This window comes from Chelonia mydas, chromosome 4 (assembly GCF_015237465.2).
Source record: "Chelonia mydas isolate rCheMyd1 chromosome 4, rCheMyd1.pri.v2, whole genome shotgun sequence".
Lineage (NCBI taxonomy): Eukaryota > Metazoa > Chordata > Testudines > Cheloniidae > Chelonia > Chelonia mydas.
In genome coordinates, this window is record NC_057852.1 from 47033016 (window position 1) to 47056620 (window position 23605).

The window sequence follows — 23605 nt, forward strand, 5'->3', positions numbered from 1 at the left end:
CTCAGTGCAAGAACTCATATTTTCTGTGTGGAGTTTTTCTCCTTCTGGGCTGATTTGTCTGACTGGACTTGTAATATTTTAAAATGCATTTATTCTTTAGCACAAGATGTGAATATTATCATAAACTTAAAATCCAGGACGCAAATTCCAGCCAGGATGCAAAACTATAAGCTCCATTTAGGGAACCAGTGACCAAACGTAGTATTTTCGAGTACAATTAGCTAATATTTATATTACAGGAGTGACCAGAGACATCAGTCTGGATTGGGGGTCCTAGATTTCTGACTATTGATTTGTAAATGAATCAACAGGAGAATACATCTCTCTCTAGTTCAATTCTTAGTGAGAATAACATAATAGTTGTATATAAATAAATGTTTTTAATGAAATAATTGATAAGAAAATTACCTAAATGGAAATTAATTTTAACATGCTCCAACCCAAACACACTCAAAATATTTAAATTAACCCCTGAATTTTGGTTAGAGGAAGACTTTCAAGATCATGGGGGAAAAAAGAGAATATCTTTCTAATAAAATTTTAAGAAATGCCTAATAATCTATTGAAACAACGAGGAGTCCGGTGGTACCTTAAAGACTAACAGATTTATTTGAGCATAAACTTTCGTGGGTACAAAACCACTTCTTCAGATGCAATTAACTCTGCATCTGAAGAAGTGGTTTTTTACCCACGAAAGATTATGCCCAAATAAATCTGTTAGTCTTTAAGGTGCCACTGGACTCCTTGTTGTTTTTGTAGATACAGAATAACACGGCTACCCCCTGATACTTAACAAACTATTGTAGCACAGTGAAGCAATAGGCAAGATTAAATACGTTTGTAAAATGAATTTGCGAGGACTAGGTGCATAAGGTATAAGAGAAGGAAATGCAAAAGTGCAAAATGACTGGATCAATGAAAAATATTCCCCTTTGGTGGTAACGTATTAAAGATATAAAGAGGTGATTATTAAAATGTCAAAGTATACCTGAAATACAATTGATTTAAATTTCTAACCCTCTTGAGAAGAGAAGAACAAAGGCTGAATTGACTTAGTTTGTACAGCATAATAAAAAAATGAATGATATTGAGAGGAGCAGTGTTTGCAATCTTGATACTTGATATTGGTCAAAAAACACTTAGAAATTATTGGTCTGACAGTTTTATTTCTTTTTCAGAGTGTTTCATGCATATCTCTGAGTTGTTTGTAATTAATCAGAAAGTGCTGACCCATAATCCACAAAAATAGCATAAATAATAAATTCCAGTTTAGTGTATCTTGTCCTGGCGACAAGCTTTCGTGATAATATATGTATTATATTATTCTGTCCTCTTCATTACCCTGTCAGTTTATGTGAACAAGCAGCCTTAGTTCTTCAAAGCTCCAAAGCACTACTTACATTAGTACTTCTACAGCTATCCAGGTCTCTAAAGTATTTCAATTATTTATCTCTGTTCAGTGGGGCAGAGAATGACCATCATATATCTTTTGTAGATTTAAATAATCACAAAGGTCAAAACTTAGTCTGTCGTAGACCAGCAAATCTGCTAACATACAATTGTTGTTAGATTTAGTGATGCCTTCTGATCAATCTATAACATCTTTTATTCAATGTGAAGTCTTGCTAATATTAGGAATTGTAAAGATTCATTGTGAAGGAGGGGACAGTCTCCTTTCAGAAATTAATTTACAGTTTTTTGTCATTTTCCCTTATAGTTACAACTCATCTTTCTTAGTATGTTTTTGAAAGGCTAAGGCTAACACTTTCATATTAACATTTGTGAATATGGTAGTGTGTCCCATATTAGAACTTTTAATAGAAATAAAATATTCAAAATAGAATATAGTAGTCGATATTGCAATCAAATCATTGTATCTCATTACAATAAAATTATATCACTATGTTACACACCAAGAGTAAGAGAGAATTGAAAATTATTACTTTGGACCTTTGAAGATTTATGCACATGCTTAACTTTAAGCAGCTGAGTTATCCCATTGATGTTCCTTCAGTGGGACCACTCATCTGCTTAAAGTATGGGTGTAAATCCTTACAGGATTGAGACTCTCAAATATGCATACTTATCTTTAATTGTTTGCCACAAGAAACATTTCAAATACTAAAGAGTGAAATGTAATAGGTGAATATAATTTATCATATAATTTATCATATTATTTACATAGTGAGTTCACCCCAGGAAGTCTTCAAATGTTCTGCCTATGTGATACAACTTTAGAACTATCTAAAACATTAAAACGTTCTCACAGACATTTGAAGTGCTGAAAAATGTGTTCTTAATTTTCAACGAAGAAAGTAATAAAACTTTCAAAGATGTATGGTACTTAGCTATAGGATCTCTGGGCTTTCAGAACACTATAATATTCTAATTACAGGAGCTTCTAAAGAGGTATATTCTGAGTAACTCATATAACTCCTACTAATGTTGACAGAAGTAACATACATTAAGGGGAGGTAAAATGTATCTTTTAAGGCTTTAACATTAGCAGCATACATCAGGATTTACTCTGAGACATTCCACAACATATCACTTCAGAATAAAATCTAAACGTTTGGATATTCATTGGGATGAAATTCTGTATTCAATCAGCCTAGACAAGTTGGACTAAATAAATCTTCAGGTGTGATGAAGCTCTGCTCAGGGCAGCTGAGAAAAGAGCAGTGGCCAAGGTGGTTTTAATGTGTTGCCACCAATCCCCAGAATAATTTAGAATAGCCTCAAGGCTGCTCAAATTACACCTGGTTGTAATAGCCCATAAGGTTCCATTGTGTTGTCCAAAGACCACTGAGGCACTGGTTACAATAGCCCTTTCGCAGCACAAACCCTTATACTGGGGGGAGTCAAGAGTGTTGGGTAGGGCTTGAACTATGCTAGCTTTATAACTGAGTGTCATACCGGTGGCACTTAGGGCACCTTTAAACCCTTTTTTTTGCCACTGGAGCAGTGGAAAGGATCACGATGTGGGCTAGGATCTGTCTCATTTAAGAAGAAAACTATTGCAAATGGTTTTGCTATTTTAAATTAGAATAGCCATCACTACTGCCTTCTGTAGTTTCTAGGGCTTGGTTTGCCATTGAATTTATTCATTTTTGAGTAAATAGCTATGTGGCTTTTGCACTTTTGAGATTGCTGGTACTACTAAGCCAAGTTCATTAGTTCTTTCCATGGGAGATCAACTCCAGCTGTAGCCTTGTTGCATTCCGAACAAGTGCATCTCCATATTTGTAAGCAGTCTATCTGATGACTACAGATACTGTGTTCTGTCACCTAAAAACTGTCAAAAAGTTGCTCTGCTCCATTTTATTTTGATATTTATTTATAGGGACTTTGTCATGTGAGTGTATACAGCACCTAGCACAGCTCTATGTGCTGTTGCAATGCAAAGTAATAAATAATAATAAACTTGGTCATGCTCTATATTAACTTCCGCTTATAAATAGTTTATAAGAGTTAAAAGACATGAAAGACATGTTACATACGTAAGCTGTATGGGTTATAATTGGTTATAAGCACATTAGTAGATTGTTAGTAGATAAGCCATTGTTATAACCATATATTAACTATTTAGTAAAACATATATTAATCATTTTAGGAATTGTTTAGAAATGGAACCTTAATATGAGGTGTGACAAAAATAGTAATGAGTGCCCACTGAGTGAGCTTTAGGGAAGGGAATTTGGGGCTGGGTAGTCTGTAGAAGCAGTATTGCATTTTTTTCTTTTGGTCTGTAAAGTTCTACTACTCACAAGGCCTTTGTGCCAGGAGAGGAATTTGTAACATCCTAAGAAGCATTTTCAAGCTTACTGACCAGAATGGTGAAATAACCAAATTCAAGCTGTTTGTTTGGTTGTGATTAGTCTGATAAATCACGTTACTGTGTCTGTTCCATATACATAACTGTTATAATTGAGTTTCTGGTCCAAATGCTCATGAAGACATTTAAAATTAAGTTTGCAAGGACATTGAAAAGTATTGCATGAAAAGTTCATTTTAAGAATAAAACTAAATCACAGGAATGTTTGCGGAAAATGAGCACAAAAGAAATGTGCATACTGCTGAAATGAACTTACTTAACACTTCAAATAAATATTTGCAAATGTATTTGACTTCAGTGGAAGCTACCAGGTACTCAGTACTTTTGAAAATCAAGCCATTTATTTAGCTGCTTAACTATGAGCTTTGGAATCTAACTTTAATCACTGATGCCCAGATCCACAAAAGTATTTGGGCTCCTAATTGCCATTGATTTCAATGGAAGTTAAAAGCCCAGATACCTTTGTGGTATGGGCCCTACTATTTAAAGATTTGGCTACAGTACATATGATATCAGTGTGTGTTATGTTAAACAAAGCCATAATGTTTTATCATGCAAAAAGAAGTAAAGAGTTGCTGCAATAATTTTATGCAAAGTCATATCCTTAAAAGCTAGTTTGAATATCCAAATGAACTCTATGAGACTACCCGCTCATCAATTTGGCCTTATAGTCCTTGAGATGCAAATACAAATTACACAGAACTGAAGTATAACATTTATAAAGGGAGTCATAGCAGAGCCAAAAGTTGGCCAGAAAAGCATGGAAAAATATATGCTAGCTTTTAGAAAAAGAAAGACAGTAAACAATGGACAAGAGAGCAAACCAAACTGAAGGATTTTTTTAAGATTATGAAAAATGTAAGGTCCTCACTTAGCAAGGTACTTAAGCATGTGCCTATTTTTAAGTGTACAAGTAGTTTCACTAAAGTCAGTTCAGACAGCATTGGTCATATTGCAGGAAAATATGGGAAACCTGTTTATAACTGAATTGAGTGGTTATTGGATGATAGACCTAATAAGAAACACTAGAAAGGTCTTTAAGTTGAGTTGTTTGATTAAAAGGTGTTCATTTAAGTTGGTATTTCTGTAAGTGTTTGTGTGACTCTTGCATTGCTGCAGAATTACATCCTATAGTAAAAGCAAGTAAAAGTAGATACATTTCAAAATGGTATAAATAGCTGGCACTTCTCTGATACATGTACTAGTAATTGCCCAACAGAAAATGGATGATTATAACTTTACTATAGATGATTGAAGTTCACTAATAATTCAAATGCTTCTGATCTGGTCACTGAACTCAGAAAACACTTAACAGTTACTCTTGACTTGATTTATTGCTGTGTTTCAGGTGGAAGCAACAACATATAAAGTTTTATCAACTGAAAAAAGAAAGCAATAAAGCTAAGCAAACCAAACATACGCAATGAAAAATGTCCGTTTGATGTTCATTAAGCAGAAGTAACACATATTGCTACATGACCTGTTTCACTTGTAACAACAAATGTCTATCACTCTTCCTTCTTTGTTTGTCTTGGAAGTTGCTTTCATTTAAAACATGGTCCCGAATTAAGACAGCTAAAGTGAAATTTAGTAGATAGACATAATATACAATACAAGTTTGATGGAAAATAATTTCTATTAAAACTGAAACAAAAAGCATATGAAACACCACATCATATTCAATAAATCTCATGATATTCCCATGAAGCTTGGAAACCAATGAGCCAGCATGTAATGTGAGCTTCTCCATTAAAGCAGAAAATTGCATGGAAAAAAAAATGTTTCTGCTCCAATGCCAGAGTTTCACGTATGATGGATTACTTTGGATTTCTACTGGCAAACCTAATGTTGCTCACTCTTTCAATGGATATGAACTCTGATATTATTGTAATTAAAAGTCATGGTTTTATTATATATGTACATATATTTGCAAAGGCTCTGCTAACTTTATAAATTCTTTCCCTTTCTCATTATAATCATCGTCATGATAACAGATTCATGGTTTATCATTTCCTGTTCTTGTTACAATCACTGTCACAGAAATAAGAGTAGAAATTTAATGCATATAGAGTCTTAGAAACAGTAATTGGCTGTACTAGTGAGTCATTTCAATATTATGCATTAAGATTACCTGGCCAGACATTTTCTCTCAGGATGCCAAAGGTATAAAAGGGACTAGGAATGCCAATCATAGTGTAAAACACTGAAAAAAGCAGTAGAGTTTAGTATTAGTACAAGAGGCACTAACTTTCTAGTACTTTCTATTTGTGAAAAAGAAAACAAAACAGAATGACATACCATGAGCCAATTTGTGTGCTAATGGACCAACTTTTCAACACTTTGGCAAAGGCCATGTTGTAAGTGTTTTAAGAAATAATAGTTAAACATAAAAATAACTTAATCTCTTGTGTAATGCCAATTACATTAATGGAGTTACACCACAAATTAATTTGGCCCATTAAACCCAGAAAATCAATGTTTTCACAATAGTCTCTAGCCTCTTCTGAATACAGTAAACATCAGAGTCATTTTTAAAAAAAATCTTTGCTGCACGGTGAGTGGACATCTTTGCTGAATTATCCTCATTGACCAGAATGGAATAGAAGCCAATTACTAATCAGTGACCTCTTGGGATATGCCTACACAACAGCCATTAGCACACTTCCTGGTGCAGGTAGACAGACGTGTTCTAACTCTGCTTGAGTTAGTGCACTAAAAATAGCCTTGTGGCTATGGCGGCATGGACAGGACACCATGAGTACAATTCCATCCAACCCCCTGTATATGTACTCAGGTGGCTAGCCCAACCTGTTGCCCATGCTGCCACCCATGCAGCTGCAACCATGCTGCCGGTGCATGTCTGTGTGTGTGCTCCCATCTGCTATGTAAACATATCTGTAGTTACTAGGGTTGCCAACCCTCTAGGATTGTCCTGGAGTCTCCAAGAGTTACAGATTAATCTTTAATGAAAGATTATGTCATGTAATGCAACCTCAAAAATACGTCCAACCAGAATTGGCAGCCCTAGTATTTACATGGGTGTAAATTCACAGTAACTGTCTTCTATGAAGTTTCTCCACTGTAACTGATACCCAAGTTAGACCCTGGGTGCTGGGGTCTCACCCTCCCTAAACTCAATAGCAAAAATCCCATTGTTTATATGGGGCTAGGATTTTACCCCATGTCCTTTCCCACAAGAGATTACTATAGCCAATTTAGAATCCCTCAATGTGCATAAATAGTTTCAATAATTCTGCAGATATGCTATACCCGGCATTTGTCTACACTATATGTTAGTAGTAGTCCCCTTCTTTGGAGTTCAGCATAATCCTGCCTAATCTTCACTATTCAAAATGATTTTGCATTGTCTGCAAATGTTCCTACCTCACTCTTCACACCATCTTTTAGATCTTTAATCATTATACTTATTAATCTTGAAATCCTGGATCACGTCACTAAAGCATCATACTCTAATCTTACTCTTCAGAATCTGATGGAGTTCCAGTTCTCTATATTTCATACATCTAAAGGAATAATTCCTGAAATGTTATTGATGCTATTAAAAAGATATTATCAGATTTAATAATGTAATTGTCACAAATAAAATGATTGGAAACAAATGCTTTATTCTCTAGCATTGTGTGAATTCTTGGATAAAAGGGGAGAAAAAGACATTTAGAAGGAATCCCATGGGGTAAGTTATCTACAGATAAACCCGCTGTGATGTCCCCATCCTAATCCTGGGTGAAGATGAAAAATTGAATGGCATTTTAACTGTGAGTCTGTTGAAACTAATTTGACAGCCATCTCTAAGAAACAACAGATGGTGGAAAAATACTCTAAGGTGGATTCTTTCCCTCCCCACAGTACATTCTTTGATTCCAGTGAACAACTGGTGTAGAAAGGAAATTCATGCCATACACTACTTATTAGAATTATTAAGTTCTTTCAGGGACAAAAAGACACACTTTTTATTATTATGAGCCAAAACCAGGAATTAAGTGTAAGGATAAGGGACTGTGTTTTGACAGTTCAAGTCTGAGGTACTGTACTCCAGGTATGTGTAATATATTTGATTCCTTTTTAAAGTTTCAAGGAAGTGGAAATTTATCTTGTACAGCTGAAAAATTAGTCAGTGAAATGGGGTGATGATACCAGAACCTAAAAATAAGATGCATGTTTTTATTTAAAACTTCAGCTATCTTCCAGAAATAATGTGCCAAATATAAGAATAAAACAGGCTGACATTTGTTTTTCTCTAACCATGTAACATCTTAGCAATAATATTAGAGAGATAACCCCCCCATTTTATGCTAAAAATATTAATCTAAGTTTTTAATATTTGAATGCATTGGATAACAATGTATTTGCTAATACTGTATATCGTATGTATTGCTTTGTATGTATATACTTCTGAGGCAAAACATGAATTAATGATGAGAAATATCATTTTTCCCATAAACATAAAAGGATATTTTGGGAATTGAAAGTGAAACCATGGGAGGGAGGAAAAAAAACAACCCACTATTGGCACCAATTAAAATGTTTTTGGTTAGCCAAAATCAGCAGGCTCCATTGCAAGCCAATGTATTTTGGGGCAAATGGTAGGCTGAGGAGTGGTCTGAACATTTTCAAAGAATCTCTGAGTCAAAGATTTGTGAGAACTTGAAAAAGCTTTTCTTTCATAGTGCGACACCAAATCAGGTGAACTTTGAATCTTTCTTTGTTTTGATACAAGACTTTCCTATAGTGGTTAGAAGGAGTAAATATATCTATGGTTCCAGGAGATGGCTTACAGCCAGACAGGAGTCAGGCGACTTCAGTAAGATTGCTTATGTAAATATAGAATCATTAAACTGGAAGGGACCTCGAGAGGTCATCTAGTGCAGTCCCCTGCACTCAAGGCAGGACTAAGTATTATCTAGACCAGGGTCGGCAACCTGCGGCACGCATGCCAAAGGCGGCACGCAAGCTGATTTTTAGTGGCACACTGCTGCCAGCCAGGGTCCCAGCCGCCGGCTCCGCTCAGCCCGCTGCCAGCCTGGATGGACGGAACCCCGGGCTGGCAGCGGGCTGAGCAGGGCCGGCAGCGGGGACCCCGCCTGGCAGGGGCTGGTGGACAGAACCCCAGACTGGCAGTGGGCTGAGCAACTCAGTGCGCTGCTTGTCTGGGGTTCCATCCGCCAGCCCCTGTCAGCTGGGGTCCCGGCCGCCAGCCCTGCTCAGCCCGCTGCTGGCCTGGGGTTCTGTCCATCCAGGCCAGCAGCGGGCTGAGCGGGGCTGGCAGCCAGGACCCCAGACCGGCAGCGCTGGCGGCAGGTGGAACCCCAGACCGGCAGCATGCTGAGTGGGGCCAGCGCCCGGAACCTGGGCTGAGTGGGGCCGGCGGCCAGGACCCCAGACTGGCAGCAGGGTGAGCAGCTCAGCACGCTGACGGTCTGGGGTTCCATCTGCCTTCCGCGCTGCCGGTCTGAGGTTCTGGCCGCCGGCCCCTGCCACCGGTCTGGGGTTCTGGCCACCAGCCCCTGCCAACCGGGGTCCCGACCGCTGGCACCATTCAGCCTGCTGCCAGTCTGGGGTTCCGTCGGCGGGGGAGGGGGGACTGTAAATGTAAAATTTATTACTGGGACGCGAAACCTTAAATTAATGAAGACTTGGCACGCCACTTCTCAAAGGTTGCCGACCCCTAATCTAGACCATCATGACAGGTGTTTGTCCAACCTGTTCTTAAAAATCCCCAATGATGGAGATTCCACAACCTCCCTAGGTAATTTATTCCAGTGCTTAACCAGTCTGACAGTTAGGAAGTTTTTCCTAAAGTCAAACCTAAACTGCTCTTGCTGCAATTTAAGCCCATTGCTTCTTCAGAGGTTAAGAACAACAAGTTTTCTCCCTCCTCCTTGTAATACCTTTTTATGACTTGAAAACTGTTATCGTGTCCCCTCTCAGTCTTCTCTACTCCAGACTAAACAAACCCAGTTTTTTCAATCTTCCCTCATGGATCTGTTTTCTAGACCTTTAATCATTTTTGCTGCTCTTCTCTGGACGTTCTCCAATTTCTCCACATCTTTCCTGAAATGTGGAGTCCAGAACTGGACACAGTACTCTAATCGGCATGGAGTAGAGCGGAAGAATTGCTTCTCATGTCTTGCTTAAAATTCTCCTGCTAATACATCCCAGAATGAAGTTTTGCTTTTTTGCAACAGCGTTACATTGTTGACTCATATTCAGCTTGTGTTCCACTATGATCCCCAGATCCCTTTCTGCAACTGATTGTTCCTTCCTAAATGGAGTACTTTTCATTTGTCCTTATTGAATTTCATCCTATTTACTTCAGACCATTTCTCCAATTTGTCCAGATGATTTGGAATTTTAATCCTATCCTCCAAAGCACTTGCAACCTCTCCCAGCTTGGTATCATCCGCAAACTTTATAAGTGTACTTTCTATGCCATTATCTATTGACCAGTGAGAGTTATTGGGTCACAGTCTGGTCCATAGAATCACAGAAATCAGTAAAGATGGTAAAATAGCATTCATCAAACAGAATCCCCCCTCTTCCCCCATTCACAAATCAATCCTGGTAACTGTGAATGTACTCAGAATTCTTAAGTATTCAGCAAATTACTCAAATGAATGTTATTCATATGATAGGTTGTTCATGAGATGTTCTCTTTGATTTTTGTTGTTCTTTATCGCTGTTTGTTTGTGATATTGTTCCAAATTACCAACTAGCTGTTTGAAACTTTTCACTTCAAGACAAGTGAACAGCAAACAATAAATAGCACAGTGTGTTCTTCTACCATGAGTTTATTAAACTTTCAAATTTCACAAATATATTCATAAACACAGCAGTCATCAAAACATTCATGGATAGTGAATAGTAACAAATGGTATTTCAGGAGCTTAGTCGTGTATGTGGCCCAATTCAAGCATCGCTATTCAGGACTATGATTAGCCAGAAAACAAGAGGTTCATTTTGCAAAAAATATCAAGGTTTCAAAATTTGATTTTGTTCTGACTCATAATACAAACAAAACGTTTTGATTTTTTTTTTTAACAAAGAAAAAAATGCCTGAGAAATACCTCTACCCAAAATAACCAGTCCTGGTGCTTAGGAACTTCCTTTGGATGTGGGAGGCCAAGGTTAAAATCCCTGCACTGCCTGAGTCAGAGTTAGTGCCCTAACCACTGGGCTGTTGATTATCCTGGGGTCAGGCTCACTCTCATTCTCCTTTTGACCAGAAGTTCCATCCTGTGCTTAAGAATTCTTCCCAGTGAATTTTTTTTGGTCAAAACCAATACATTTTTGTAAAACATTTTGTTGTTGATGAAATGGCATTTTTCCTTGAAAAAAGTTTCCTTGTCAATTGTTTTGACCAGCTCAGTTCATAACTGCACTTAGATTCATAGATTCATAGATATTTAGGTCAGAAGGGACCATTATGATCATCTAGTCTGACCTCCTGCACAACGCAGGCCACAGAATTTCACCCACCACTCCTGCAAAAAAACCTCACACCTATATCTGTGCTATTGAAGTCCTCAAATCGTAGTTTAAAGACTTCAAGAAGCAGAGAATCCTCCAGCAAGTGACCCGTGCCCCATGCTACAGAGGAAGGCGAAAAACCTCCAGGGCCTCTTCCAATCTGCCCAGGAGGAAAATTCCTTCCCGACCCCAAATATGGCGATCAGCTAAACCCTGAGCATATGGGCAAGATTCACCCAGCCAGATACTACAGAAAATTCTTTCCTGGGTAACTCAGATCCCACCCCATCTAATATCCCATCACAGGCCATTGGGCCTATTTACCATGAATATTTAATTAATTACCAAAACCATGTTATCCCATCATACCATCTCCTCCATAAACTTATCGAGTTTAATCTTAAAGCCAGATAGATCTTTTGCCCCCACTGCTTCCCTTGGAAGGCTATTCCAAAACTTCACTCCTCTGATGGTTAGAAACCTTTGTCTAATTTCTCGTCTAAATTTCCTGGTGGCCAGTTTATATCCATTTGTTCTGGTATCCACATTGGTACTGAGCTTAAATAATTCCTCTCCCTCTCCTGTATTTATCCCTCTGATATATTTATAGAGAGCAATCATATCTCCCCTCAAACTTATCCATACTGAAAATACCTCTCCTGATGCATCCCAAGACCGCATTAGCTTTTTTCACAGCCATATCACATTGGCGGCTCATAGTCATCCTATGAGCAACCAATACTCCAAGGTCCTTCTCCTCCTCCGTTACTTCTAATTGATGCGGTAGCTTATAACTAAAATTCTTGTTATTAATCCCTAAATGCACTTCTCACTATTAAATTTCATCCTATTACTATTACTCCAGTTTACAAGGTCATTCAGATCCTCCTGTAGGATATCCCTGTCCTTCTCTAAATTGGCAATACCTCCCAGCTTTGTATTATCCGCAAACTTTATTAGCACACTCCCACTTTTTGTGCCGAGGTCGGTAATAAAAAGATTAAAAAGATTAGTCCCAAAACCGATCCTTGAGGAACTCCACTGGTAACCTCCCTCCAGCCTGACAGTTCACCTTTCAGTAGGACCCGTTGTAGTCTCCCCTTTAACCAATTCCTTATCCACCTTTCAGTTTTCCTATTGATCCCCATCTTATCCAATTTAACTAATAATTCCCCATGTGGCACGGTATCAAATCCCTTACTGAAATCTAGGTAAATTAGATCCACTGCGTTTCCTTTGTCTAAAAAATCTGTTACTTTCTCAAAAAAGGAGATCAGGTTGGTTTGGCACGATCTACCTTTTGTAAAACTATGTTGTACTTTGTCCCATTTACCACTGACAAAGTTTTTAAAAAGTATAGAAACTCTGGCAACTCACAGAAGCTACTAGATCGCACGCCCTGGTTCTCATGGGTGACTTTAATTTTCCTGATATCCGCTGGGAGAGCAATACAGCGGTGCATAGATAATCCAGGAAGTTTTTGGAAAGCGTAGGGGACAATTTCCTGGTGCAAGTGCTAGACGAGCCAACTAGGGGGGGAGCTTTTCTTGACCTGCTGCTCACAAACAGGGAAGAATTAGTGGGGGAAGCAAAAGTGGACGGGAATCTGGGAGGCATGACCATGAGTTGGTTGAGTTCAGGATCCTGACGCAGGGAAGAAAGGTAAGCAGCAGGATACGGACCCTGGACTTCAGGAAAGCAGACTTCGACTCCCTCAGGGAGCGGATGGGTAGGATCCCCTGGGGGACTAACATGAAGGGGAAAGGAGTCCAGGAGAGCTGGCTGTATTTCAAGGAATCCCTGTTGACGTTACAGCGACAAACCATGCCGATGAGTCGAAAGAATAGTAAATATGGCAGGCGACCAGCTTGGCTTAACGGTGAAATCCTAGCGGATCTTAAACATAAAAAAGAAGCTTACAAGAAGTGGAAGGTTGGACATATGACCAGGGAAGAGTATAAAAATATTGCTCGGGCATGTAGGAATGAAATCAGGAGGGCCAAATCGCACCTGGAGCTGCAGCTAGCAAGAGATGTCAAGAGTAACAAGAAGGGTTTCTTCAGGTATGTTGGCAACAAGAAGAAAGCCAAGGAAAGTGTGGGCCCCTTACTGAATGAGGGAGGCAACCTAGTGACAGAGGATGTGGAAAAAGCTAATGTGCTCAATGCTTTTTTTGCCTCTGTCTTCACTAACAAGGACAGCTCCCACACTGCTGCGCTGGGCATCGCAACATGGGGAGTAGATGGCCAGCCCTCTGTGGAGAAAGAGGTGGTTAGGGACTATTTAGAAAAGCTGGACGTGCACAAGTCTATGGGGCCGGACGAGTTGCATCCGAGAGTGCTAAAGGAATTGGCGGATGTGATTGCAGAGCCATTGGCCATTATCTTTGAAAATTCATGGCGAACGGGGGAAGTCCCAGATGACTGGAAAAAGGCTAATGTAGTGCCAATCTTTAAAAAAGGGAAGGAGGAGGATCCTGGGAACTACAGGCCAGTCAGCCTCACCTCAGTCCCTGGAAAAATCATGGAGCAGGTCCTCAAGGAATCAATCCTGAAACACTTACACGAGAGGAAAGTGATCAGGAACAGTCAGCATGGATTCACCAAGGGTAGGTCATGCCTGACTAATCTAATAGCCTTCTATGATGAGATTACTGATTCTGTGGATGAAGGGAAAGCAGTGGATGTATTGTTTCTTGACTTTAGCAAAGCTTTTGACACGGTCTCCCACAGTATTCTTGTCAGCAAGTTAAAGAAGTATGGGCTGGATGAATGCACTATAAGGTGGGTAGAAAGTTGGCTAGATTGTCGGGCTCAACGGGTAGTGATCAATGGCTCCATGTCTAGTTGGCAGCCGGTGTCAAGTGGAGTGCCCCAGGGGTTGGTCCTGGGGCCGGTTTTGTTCAATATCTTCATAAATGATCTGGAGGATGGTGTGGATTGCACTCTCAGCAAATTTGCAGATGATACTAAACTGGGAGGAGTGGTAGATACGCTGGAGGGCAGGGATAGGATACAGAGGGACCTAGACAAATTGGAGGATCGGGCCAAAAGAAACCTGATGCGGTTCAATAAGGATAAGTGCAGGGTCCTGCACTTAGGACAGAAGAACCCAATGCACAGCTACAGACTAGGGACCGAATGGCTAGGCAGCAGTTCTGCGGAAAAGGACCTAGGGGTTACAGTGGACGAGAAGCTGGATATGAGTCAGCAGTGTGCCCTTGTTGCCAAGAAGGCCAATGGCATTTTGGGATGTATAAGTAGGGGCATAGCGAGCAGATCGAGGGACGTGATCGTTCCCCTCTATTCGACATTGGTGAGGCCTCATCTGGAGTACTGTGTCCAGTTTTGGGCCCCACACTACAAGAAGAACGTGGATAAATTGGAGAGAGTCCAGCGAAGGGCAACAAAAATGATTAGGGGTCTGGAACACATGACTTATGAGGAGAGGCTGAGGGAACTGGGATTGTTTAGTCTGCGGAAGAGAAGAATGAGGTGGGATTTGATAGCTGCTTTCAACTACCTGAGAGGTGGTTCCAGAGAGGATGGTTCTAGACTATTCTCAGTGGTAGAAGAGGACAGGACAAGGAGTAATGGTCTCAAGTTGCAGTGGGGGAGGTTTAGGTTGGATATTAGGAAAAACTTTTTCACTAAGAGGGTGGTGAAACACTGGAATGCGTTACCTAGGGAGGTGGTAGCATCTCCTTCCTTGGAAGTTTTTAAGGTCAGGCTTGACAAAGCCTTGGCTGGGATGATTTGATTGGGGATTGGTCCTGCTTTGAGCAGGAGGTTGGACTAGATGACCTCCTGAGGTCCCTTCCAACCCTGATATTCTATGATTCTATGATTCTATGAAATGTTTCAAAATTTTCTGCACAAATTAATGACTGTTTTTCAAACAGCTCTTGGTGGGTTTTGTTTGTTTGAGGGGTGGAGGTGCTGTTGTATTCTTTTGGTTTGTTCCCCTCCCCCAGCATTCAGACAATAAATTCATGGTTGGTTTTAAATATCATGGTGGGTTCTCTAAATAATTGCTATGTATACTGATCATTATTAAAATGTTGGATTTTTTCCACCAAACTGTTTCCATACAGTTATATCTTAAATACTATATATATCCTATTTTAAGGATAGGGAAACAACATGACTTGACCATGACCACTATAATGGAATGCAAATATTGACTTTTTAATGGATAACTTTATGAACATGAAATATTTACAGATGTCTGTTTGGTCTTGTATCCTCCCTGTTTGGTTTTTGATTTAGCAAAGCTATGCATAATTAATTATTTTAATCACACTTGATAAATCAGCCTCTCCAGGCTGTTAATTAATTGTGATGATCTTCCTGGAACTCCCTACAATTTTGTAACATTTTCTGCTGTTGAGATGCACAGAAATGTGTAATTTTGCCAATGCTACATAAACAGAAACTATTAAGCTGCCTGACCCATGATATAATGCCTCTACACAGGCAGCCCAAAATAAATGGTGGCTTTCTTGGATCTAAAACCATAGAATATTTCTTTTTAAAAGGGCCATTGTGTTCAGCCCATATGGTACAAATGACATCTAAAAATAATTTTGTTCCTGTTGTCCTTTTTAATAAATAAATAAATAAATAAATAAAAGTACTCTGATAAGCTGCTATGGTAATTTTCCTCAAAGTCAGTCATTTTTTATATATAGGTTGATATTTCTTCTGATTTCTTAGGGTAGACAAAAACTGGAAGGTAAAAGCATTAAAGAGGCAGTGTTACTTCCTTAACATTAATCCCTGTGAAAACTTGGAAGTCTCTTTATGGTTGCTAATGGACACTAAGGGGTTGAAAGTGGTGAGTTTGAGTCTGGGAGGACCAGCGGGCAATGTACCTCTTTAAGCCATGCCTCTGTGTTCAATGGAAGAATACATTGGAAACTCAGGGAGGGCAAATGTAGTTTCCTCTCCTCTATGTAGGAGCAACTCATATAATGGACAATAAATACATCCTACACTGTACAAAGAAATATATGCTCAAAATCTCACTTTTATGATACACACAAAAGTGAGAACACAAGGTCTTTATTTACCATGGATTTTTCTATTAATAGGGTTTTCTTCTTCTTTCTTCGGGTATTTTATTATTTTTTTATTTGTACAATAATGTTTTCTGGTCCCAGCTGTGCGAGGCACAATACATACACCTAGTAACAGACAGTTCTTTTCCTGATGAATTTACAATCTAAAATATAAGCTTGTTGGGACAGGGATCAGCTTTTTGTTCTGTGTTTTTACCATACCTTGCACAAGAGGCCTCAGTCCATGACTGGGTTTCCTAGCTATGTCTGTGATACAAACAATAAATAACATTTCCTTCTTGCACTGCTTATCTGCTAGGTTTATCACCATTTTATATATGGTGAACTGAAGCACAGAGTGGTAAAGTGATTTGCCCAAGACTACCCAAGAAATCTGTGCCAGAGTCAGGAGTCAAACCACAGATTTCTTGATGCCTCAACTATAAGATCATCCTTCCTTCTTCAGTGTCTATAAACCCTAAATTTACCTCTATCTATATATTTATCTTCACTTTTTCACTATTCCCATCCATACCCCAAACTTGTTGTAATTGAGACAAGTGAAATAAAGCTTCCATTTGACCATTAGCTTACCTGACATTTTTATCATGACACTGTATCAATCATATATTGAATATATGTTCCAGTGGTTTCATAGTTTAGTGTCTTTACACTTGAGGAGAACGAAATCACACTAACAGATTTACCAACTGTTCTTGCTGTTATCTCAACTGGTTATAGTGCTCAGCAGGGGATTGCGTTCCTTCATGAATTATGAAACACTAATACAACCCATAGTGTTGTACTGAGATTTTATAAGAAGTGCCAGGTGGTTTCTCTGGTTTTATCTTGGTGCTTTGGTGGTTTTTCTAAGAACCCACGAGTGTCTAAAAGTGTCTGATTAATTACAGCCTTGGAAGCTGATGACCTTCTAGGCCTCAGTAAATAAACCCACAGAGCCTAATCTAAAAATGTTGTATGATCTCCTATGACACATAAATATATATAGTGTAAAATAAAGTGTTACTCTTCATTCAAAACCCTATTTTTGCCTGCTGTTGTACTTTGAAAGCAAGGTTTGAGTTCATGACTATTTGAGTATCTCTATTTACAGGGTGTGTGTGTGTGTGGTGGGGGCGACTATGTCTACACTGACTACTGGATTGCGTACCTGACTACTGGATTGCTTCATGCTTGTGCATGCTCCCCATACCTGTGCTGGACACAGATATAATGCTGTGTACACACATCTACTCCCATCTATACTGCCACTCATGGATGGCGTATATAAGAGACAAATGGGGCAAGAAGCGACAGATATGTCACACTGCCTTTGGAGTGCCGCCGCCGGAAGCTCCCGAGAAGTGGGGGGACCACCAGTGCCCAGACTATGGCCCTGCCTACACTCCGCCTCCTCTCCAGTGGCCCTGCCTGTGCTATGCCTCTTCCCCTGAGCTCCCCACTCCCGCCACTCATACCTCCCTACCCCCTCCTCTGAGACTCCCCTACCTGCCAGAACTTTAAAAAGTGGTTCTGTCTCTCACTGGTTGGCCCAGCTGTGGGACTCCTGCTGTGCTGATGCTGGAGCAGCTTTGCTAAGGGGTGAACGGTATTGGTATTGCCCCATGAAAGCTGGCTACCCTGAGAACTGTAGGTCTATTGCTAAGTGCTTTGGGGTTGAAAAATCCATAGCTGAAGTTATGGTTTTGTAGATTTGAGTCAAGTAACACCCTAGTTTTCCCATGGGTGCTTGGCCTAAGAAAAATTCCAGAACTACTAGCTTTATTCAAAGGCTGGGGTTTCTGAACTGTTCAGGAACAATCAATGGCACTCATGTACCAATAGGTTGCCTACCACAAGGTGTAAGTGAATATTTGAACCAAAACGTCCATCCTTCTTCAAGGCTTAGTGGATCACAGAATGGTGAATACTATCAGTGTCACCATTGATTAGAGCGCAAAATCGCACGTTTCACTACTACAGGTACTTTACCCAGGAGGCTACATAACAGTATTATAAGGATGGGACTGAAGATGTTACTTAAAATCGAAATAGTATACAAATAACTGCAATGCCACAATAAATTGATACAAATATGAGAACAACTTTCAGTTTTACCATACTCCCAGACTCCTGAGATTGGTGGAAAACAAAGATAGAAGACTAAAGCTGGTGGAGTACATCATAAATGAGATGTGATGACCCAGTTTATACCACCTTCTGGACCTTGAAGTTACCCAACTAAAGATTGGACAACCACATATTTTATGTACCTTTTTGATTCCACATGTGTGTCCAGGACCATATTTGATGAGGGTTCAGCCCTTGCCCAGGTGTGGTATTCTGGGGGCTCATGTTTGGTATTCCAGCTAACCATAATTAACCTTCTGACAGCTAGTACCCCTATTTGAGGCAATTTATTTGCTAATAATTTTGAAACAAAATGAGGATAGTACCACAGTTACCTTATTTCAAATCTTGCTTTTTATTCTTTGTTTTTTTTTTTTTGTTTTAATTTTTTAGACACAAAGCACATATTACTACATTTCATGGCCTTAGAACAAACACTTGTGCTAACTTAACATGAGGTGTACATTGGTCTTTGTCTTCTGTCAAGACTAATATTGACATTATTTTTGCTTTCCTACTTGCATTACAGGTTTAACAATGTCCATTCCCCTCTGTTAATGCAATTTCAACATTTCTTTGCATATATCTTACATTTTAATCCAAAATCTAAACCTTCCAAGAGCATGTCACAGGTCAACAATGGGGAACACTGAAAAGTTTTGTGATGCCAGCATGTGGATGAAATCGGGATTGTACTTGAAGTGCGAAAAAAGGACTTTATTCCCCAGAAATAAAATTGTTCTATATAGCATGTCTGGGCCACATGTTATTTTGGGTGACTCCCTCCCCGCAAATCTGCTCCTGTTTTGGCTCATAGAACCATACTCTGACATCAGTGGCCTTAGAAAAAGGGAATTCAATTTCAAGGTATGCAGCTGCAGAATGGTCATGAAATACACATTAGATAGGCTACAAACCTGTCTGGATGCCAATGTGGCAAATGCCATTTGTATGATTGGGGCCTGGTGCACACTGAACAACATTTGTGAAGGTATGGTAAAGTATTTTCATCCTAAGTGGGCTTAGGACACATCTGGTTGGCAAACTCTGTACAGACCACCAGGTCCTCCACATGAGCACAGTGGTTCTGGGTCCCAGCAGGCAAGGGAAATTAGGGGTGTCATATGTGCACATATCCTGGCACAGCAGGGAGGCAAGGGATGAAGTCTGCCTTGTACTTATGCTGAAGAACACTTTCTGTGAAGCTGCTTTAAATGAACATAATGTCATCTGTGTTCCCTGTAAACTGCGCACTTGTGGGGCTGCCCAGGAGAGATTCAGATCCTGCCCAGCTGATTAGTAGAATATGCACAGCCGGCAGCATGTGTTCAGGTGCCCCTCCCCCCACATTGCTCCATCCTGCAGCTGCTGCCCTCCCGGGACCCTCCTGCTGGCTGTGCAGAGTGGAAGAGTGGGAGGGTGCTGATGTCAGGGTGCCCTCCCCCCACCTCTGTACCCTATCTCTGCAGGGCAGAGGGTGGAACAGCCTGGCTCAGGACTCGGAGCTGCTGTGGTGAATGGTGAGTGACTGAGCGCCTTTCTTAAAGAGTGCACTGTTTCTGAGATTTCCCCAGCAGCCAGCTCACATAGTCTTGCTGTCTTTCTTCCCGTCCCCATGCAGCCCACCTCTGCAGAGTGGGGAAAGGGAGACAACAGGGCTCAGGACAGAGCAGGAGAACTTTCAGTGAGTGTCTTAAAGGGACAGTGCACAGCATCTCTCAGAAATGTCCCCAGCAGCCAGCACACGCACAGTCTGTGTCTCACACACACATTTTCATGCAACATACTGTCAATTTTCATGCAACGCACTGTCAACCTCTGGAACTCTTTGCCAGAGGGTGTTGTGAAGGCCAATACTACAACAGGGTTCAAAAGGGAGCTAGATAGATTCATGGAAGATAGGTCCATCAATGGCTATTAGCCAGGATGATCAGAAATGATGTCCCTAGCCTCTCTTTGCCAGAAGCTGGGATTGGGTGACAGGACATGGATCACTTGATGATAACCTGTCTGTTCATTCCCTTTGGGGCATCTGCCATTGGCTACTGTCAGAGGACAGGATACTGGGCTTGATGGACCTTTGGTCTGACCCAGTATGGCCATTCTTATTGTCACACTGTCCCTGTGTCACACACATATGTCTCTTTCACACTCCCCTTCCAATACATGTATTATAGTACTTCCTGCAATGCACATATATTCTCTGTAATTTTATTCTTTCAAAGTGTGTTATTTTAGTGTTATGACTGGTCTATGCATTTCATAATTTTTATTTCTCTTATTACTCAAAGAATTAAATTTAAGTGTGAGTTCTAAAATGCCTAACTTGTCCTGGCTGGAGTAATTATCCCTATGGCAACTTTTTAAAAATATATATTATATCTAGGTTTTTTGTTTCTACTGGTGGCGCACATACCTCAGTGCACATAACAAAATTTATTCCCCACATGGATGGAAAAAATTAGAGGGACTATTGGATGTAACAAAACTACATACTTAGGGGGATGATAGCTTTGCAAGGCTTTCATTTCCATTTGCTGTGCTGCAGCTGAAGTACCTTATCCATTCCTGTGTATCACATGGTATGCATTAAAGCCAATTACTTCTGGGTGCCTACACTGTGTTAACAGCTTGGGGTTGGGTTTCTGCTGTGGCAGGTGGTGACCGTGTTATGCACACATTGTTCAATGTGTTTGTTCTTCTCACTGTTGACACCTAAATGTAAGCCAATTCATCTATTGTGATTCATTTTTAAAAAGAGTGGGGTAGATCTGATGATGGTAAAGTATCGGGCATTGCTTTTATATATAACTTTTTTCTGATTTTGCATTTTCTTAACCCTGTTTACAACTCTGTGGGGAACTCCACTTTCCACAATCGTTTCTGGTTTTGCTTTGAATGGGTGAAGGACGCATTTGCACTTCTTTTGTGAAATACTGACTTTCAGAGTACTTACCTGAATAACACAATTCAATGCTGAATGGAATCTGTAATTTCAGCCTTTCGAGAACCATTTAAGATGTGTTCTCCCCACACCCCCATCCCATCAAGGCAACAAATACTGTCATTAGTGTACCTGCATAATTTTCAGTACCTTAAGCATCTGACACAATTCACACCTGTTTTGAAATCCCTGTTTGAAGCACTTAGTTTTTAATGTGTTTGAGGCATTGCTGGATGGGATATGAAGTAATTGTGTAAATTTAGTGCTTTATAACAATCAATTCACAGCTATTAGAGACCACTAATCTCTGGTCTGCTTGAAAGTGCTTAAAGGTTTGGGGTGGATTTTTTGGGGGGGAGGGGAGATGGGCAGGGATTCATTATAATGTACTGGCAGGCACTGTGTGATTGCCTGTATATTTTTTGTTATTTTGGTTTGTTATGTTTCATAAAGGCATTTAGAAAGACAGTTATCCACCCTTTACTGCCTGTGTGTAGTAAGACATCTGATATATTGAAAAGCAGTGGTGATTTTCACAGCACAGACAACGTATACTCCACTCATCCCTCCAGGGTATCCATAGGACTTCAGATATTGCTTAACCTGTAGGGAGACTCAAAAAGATTTCCACTGTCATAGCACCAAAACTTCACACACCACTCAGTTACATGAGGTGTGAAGCATGGGGCTCATTTCCACACCAAAACACTTTCAGTTTAACTGTGTGTGTATCCTTCTTCCTAAGTATGGTAAACAAATTATAACATTTACTCCAATTGAGAGGTAGGTTTATTTCCTGGAAATACATAACCAATTAATCAAAGAACAATTGAGGCAAGATACATACAAAATAAACTGTTAACTTCACTTTGGAAAATTTTTTTTAGAATATGTTTTAATGTCTTTGTTCCCATCTCCTTCCCCACCTCCATCAGAAGGGATGAACAATAGGGGAAAATAGCTCTCAATGAAACTTAAGAATATTTCCTGCAAGGGGTTTTGGGAGGGCAGTACATGCAGGTCTAGTGTTTGTCCTCTGGCTGGTCAGAGAGGTACTTAATGAGGATTTCCAGGCCCTAAAGAAGCAGCCAGAGGAAGAGGAGGAGGCAGTTGATGGGCTGGTTCTGGGACCTCAGCCACCAATCCAATTAGCATTTCATTAGGGAATGTTCAGGTTCTCAATGTCGTATCCAAGAATTGGTCCAAAAGCCTCCTCCTGCTGAGGAGCGACCCCTCATCTCTTGCCCTGAGGAACTCAAATTGCTCCTGGTTTCGCCTCTTCTTTAAACAGGTCCTCCAGGGCCCTCTTCCTCCTACTCCTTCCCTCTCTGGGGTGTTGATTCTGCCATCTTGCTGGCATGGTTTCACTCTCACAAGCTGAAGCTCCTGCCAATTCAAAGAGAAGGAGCATTATATTTTGTGCCTTTGTAACAAGCTGAGAAATGCCCCCACAGGATATAACTTTGCTGTAGAAGGGCACAATTTTGATGTTTTTAATCATTTGAGGGATTTAACTCTCTGAACAGCCTCATTTTTCAGGAACCTGTTGCAGCCCTTGAGGAAGGAGCAAAAAAAGTGAGAAAAATTTAGCAGTATTTTTTTAACAATTTAAAATGTTTATCCTGTTTCGAACAGGTAACTGGGAGGCAATTACAATTAGCATTCTGATCTAGGTTGAGGAGATTTCATGCAAAAGGTGATCTGAACCATGAAACTCCTCCCCCTCATCCTGCCCTCAGCTTTACCAGAAAATCCTGCTCCTGTGCCCGCCTAACAATGGGAATGAGAGACACACCATAATTTTATTAGGTTTCCTGAAAATCCAGCTCAGCACCGTAAGCCTTTACCTCAGATAACTGGAGAGGAATATTGCACTGCATTTTTATGACTGTGATACTGGACCTGTTTCCCCTGCTGTCTCCTCCAATTTATGCAGTTCGGTTCTCTGTGAAGTCAGGTCGTAGGAAGGCAGGGGCTAGACGGAGGCGGGGGGTTGGGGGGGGAGTTCAAGGAATTTGGTAAGGGGATAGGATATGACAATGGGGTGGCTTCAGCACTGCACTTCACACACACACAGCCATAGAACAATGCATGGCATGTAATCCAGGGAGGAAAAATAAACACACATTACTTCAAATGCCTGGGATCT

The 23605-nt window shown here is 40.2% G+C and overlaps 1 long non-coding RNA gene across 1 annotated transcript in view; it reads right to left on the reverse strand.

Moving 5' to 3' along the window:
• Positions 1 to 22401: 22401 nt before the first annotated feature.
• Positions 22402 to 23605, reverse strand: part of LOC122465587 — a 134776-nt gene continuing 133572 nt past the window's right edge. Inside the window, exon 3 of the long non-coding RNA XR_006290530.1 lies at positions 22402 to 22842. This is a non-coding gene — a long non-coding RNA (uncharacterized LOC122465587). The remainder of the gene's footprint in view (positions 22843 to 23605) is intronic.